Raw genomic sequence first — 4,435 nt, forward strand, 5'->3', positions numbered from 1 at the left:
AATGATTCGTGCGCTGAGGCACATTGTGCTCTCCAGGAGTGCCGGGTCCGGGAAGGACACTTCACTTGTGACTGCAAGCAACAAAAATGCATTGCAGTCACCGCGGGTAGGCAGCTTATGTGTGGCAAGTGCAACGGCACCCACGTAAGCTCAGCCTCAGGGACATATCCATTTGATTCTCACCAAGAGGTACAATCAAGTGGACAGTCCAGGGGGAGGGAAGGTTCCACAAGATGGGGCCATGCGGTCAAACGACCCCGGGGTAATGCATGTTATCGGGTTAAAGACGGGTACGTGTTTTTATTTAAAAATGTATATATGACGGCCACAGACAGGCCTCCAAGGTTCTTTTCCGTAGGGACAATCAGACCTCTCACGGTTCCATGCCCAAGCGAAGGGCATGTCCAGAAACGCATAGTGACCAGGGCCATCAGCGCAGAATTTTGCGCCGACTGGCAGGCCCCTGTCACACTAGGGTCTTCTTTAGGATATGGATTTCTGGGGACACTATCCCTGGGAGGCGCCGCAGGGGTGATCAGTGCCAGTAATAGGAATTTCTTCATATGTGGACTGACCATTTTAGGAAACAACACCCTACAAGCATTAGGCGCAATTGACCAAGAACTCGCAGAACTCAGACTATACACACAACAAACGAGATATGCGGTGGACTATCAGCTAGCCAGACAAGGGGGGGGTATGCACCATCATCAAGGAAAAATGCATCACATACGTACACGACGAGACACTAAACATAACAGCAGCCATGTCCGGGATACAAAAGCAATTGGATAACTTTAAACAGGGGTTAACAGGGACTGATGGGTGGTTAGGATGGCTGTTTAACACAGTTTGGGGAGCATATATTATGAAGGGATTAATCCTAGTAGTAGCCATCCTGTTCACACTCTGCCTTGGCCTAACCTGTATTAAAGTGATATGTGCAAATATTACATCAAGAATGCTACCCACTGCCAGTATCCAGATGCAAGAACTTAACAACGACACAGAAGAAGAGGAACAACGGCAAGGACAACAGCTGTACAAATCACTGTTCCTCTGAAGGTCGTCCATGAATGGCACCCCCTGGACGAGAGGAGGGACTGAAGGAGGAAATTTTCCAGAAAACCATATTTGTATCATCAAACATATTTTTATTGGACTAATTGGCACCACTCATAACGGGCCAACAATGCAGAGGGGCACCCCCGGATGGATATTCGATCGGGTCCCCCCCTGCACAGCTGAGAGACTCACGAATTTCAGAAACTACGGAAGATCCCTAATCTGCCTAGCAACAGCGCGCAGCTGCATTTTAAACTGGCCAAGGACGATCAAGATCCCTATGAAACGAGACATAGAGTGGGTTATCAAAACCAAGCTATCACTGAAATATTACCAATTCGGCCAAGGCAGACATAAAAATCTGATAAAATAAGAGATAAGGATAAAAGGTTAAGAATGAAATACCCCAGACACCCAACAGGACAGGATGACATTAACACTCAATCTCACAAGCAGGAAACACAGACACGGAACAATAGGATCAATTCAAATAAGAGGACACATAGAGATGATAATGGGAAACGCATTTAGACACCGGGGCAGGACCAAGTAATCCCATTAACACGAACACACACCATACAAATGCTAATCGATGAAACTTCCTAGGGACTTTTGAAACTGACAGACCACTTTATACATTGTGTAAAAAAGCATAATCAAATGTTCCCGCGCGAATTTGGATCCCTATAAAGATCCAGAGCTGATGTGATTTAATTGAGATCAACGTGGCCAAGCCACTGTTTCTGAGCTGGCTACGGGGGTCTCCCTGGGATCCCAGTAATTGTACAATAAAGACATGCTTTGAACCTTGATTTGCGACTCGACTTCTATTCTGCACTGGTAAAGGGATATTTCCCTACAACAGGATGATCAACCAAGTCAGGTAGGTCGAAGTCAAAGTAACTATTCTGAGGGATCTCCTTGAGGTAATCTGGAGTGTTATTATTTGGTTTTGAGGGATTCCATTTGCATTCTCACTATCTCCTTTATTAGGTGATGTGATTATGTAGTAACATTCTTCATGACATTGTTTAAGCTTTCCTTCTTTAGATAGATCAGACAGCACAAAGACCAAAGATACATGATATATCATTAAATATTTTCATTTGGAATCCATAACTATCATGTTTCTTTTCATTTAATATCAGAAAATCTCCCATACTCTATTTCCAAAATGAAAATTCTAAACACTTGGCAAAGATTAATTTATCAGGAACAAATCTCACATCTGCAGCCACTTCTCAAAATTAACTCCAACATAGTAATTCAGCCAAAGCCAGTTTCCCGTCACCAGAAACCCTTTATTGGAAACCAGAAGGAAGAGCTGAACCCGTGGTTTACAGCGAGCAAGTCTGTCCTCCGGGACCTACAACAACGGCCCCGGTTAAAGCAACAGGTTCTTAATCTCCTGCTGCTCACTTCCTATTGGGTGATCCTCTGCTCGCTCAATAAGGGAGTTCCTACTCCACATGGCCCACGGGGAGATCTATCGACGCTCCCCCGTGTTCTCCATGGTGGTCATAATACACACCCTTTCAGCATTCTTTGGTTTTGTTTCATCCTCTCCTATCCTCACAGGGCCAAATCATACCCCACTCTCAGAGCTCAGAGTCCCCCAGTACACCCCAGAACTGGGATCTATAACGATGAGGGAGGTTACTGTGGGACTGCCCATTCATGATATTATCATGCATTCAAATCAGGTTCTCAACTTTCCTGGACATGAACGTCGTTACGTCGCTGGCAGGGAGCGGGACAATAGCATTCTCAGTTTTAACATAGAAAAATAGAGACACAGAAACTAGAAGCAGGAGCAGGCCATTCGGCCCTTTGAGCCTGTTCCACCTTTCATTTTGATCATGGCTGATGTAGAAAGATAGAAAAGAAAGGGCTATTATAAGCTTGCAGACGCTACGACAACGGATGAATGAACACCGCTCGACAATCACCAGGCAAGACTGTTCTCTTCTTGTGGGGGAGTACGTCAGTGGTCACGGGCATTCAGCCTCTGATCTTCAGGTAAGCGTTCTCCAAGGCGGCCTTCATGACACACGACAGTGCAGAGTCACTGAGCAGAAACTGATAGCCAAGTTCTGCACACATGAGGACGGCCTAAACTGGGATCTTGGGTTTATGTCACACTATCAGTAACCCCCACAGCTTGCCTCCTGAATTTGTAGAATCTCACTGGCTGTCCTGTCTGGAGACAATACACATCTCTTTAACCTGTGTTTAATGCTCCCTCCACTCACATTGTCTGTATCTTTAAGACCTGGTTGGTTGTAGGGATTCGTATTCTAATCAGTATTCTGTAACATGATTTTGTGTCTCTGTATGCCCTGTTTGAGAGCAGATATCCACTCCATCTGACGAAGGAGCAGCGCTCCGAAAGCTAATGGCATTTGCTACCAAATAAACCTGTTGGACTTTAACCTGGTGTTGTTAAAACTCTTACTGTATTATAAGATAGCCAGGCTCGGCTAGGTTTTTTTGGTTTAATCAATTCAGATGTAGAATTTGCTTTTAATCAATGGTAAGCACGTTTTCAGTCGATGTAATTAGATGTTTAATACCTTGTAACAATTGTTATTTGCTATACAGTAATTAGTTAGTCTACACATATGTATATATGTGTTTCATTTATATTGGCAATGAACAAACTTATCAAAATGGAGTATAATCAGGGAATATCCCAAAGTCAAGTTGTTTTGACCACATTCCTTACAGATTCAGCTAACTTCACCAACAAGGCAATAAAATACTAATGGCTTTAGTAGGGCCCCTTTGTCAATTGAAGAAGCCACGGGGGCGATTCTCCCAAAAGTGCTGAATTGTTGGGAAAACTGTTTCAGATCACGACTGTTTTCTCAGTGCAGCTTCACACTCGAATCTCCGCACTGTGTGCAATGCAGAGGTCCCAATCGGGAATCTCATTAAAAATCCAGGGGGGCGGGACCTATTCGCGCCGGAGTCTGACAGCACTGGAACTCTGCGCATGCGCAGTGGCCCCGATCTGTCAGTCTCCCCGTTCGCTGGCCAGTCCAGGACCCCCACAGTGCTGCCCCTCCAGCACCCCCCACGGCCCGATCACGGCCCCCACAACAATTCCCGGGCCAGCTCTGACCACCACCCCCCCGCTGTCCAAGAGTGCCCCGATGTCCAGCCCACACCCCCCAGCAGAGGCAATCCCCCACCCCCTCACCCAGGGAGAACACCCCCCCCCCGCTGACCCCACCAGGGTCAGACCCCCCGGGAGGCAGACCCCCCCTCGGGAGGCAGACCCCCTGGGAGGCAGACCCCCCCTCGGGAGGCAGACCCCCCGGGAGGCAGACCCCCCCTCGGGAGGCAGACCCCTCGGGAGGCAGACCCC

This window comes from Mustelus asterias, chromosome 19 (assembly GCF_964213995.1).
Source record: "Mustelus asterias chromosome 19, sMusAst1.hap1.1, whole genome shotgun sequence".
NCBI lineage: Eukaryota > Metazoa > Chordata > Chondrichthyes > Carcharhiniformes > Triakidae > Mustelus > Mustelus asterias.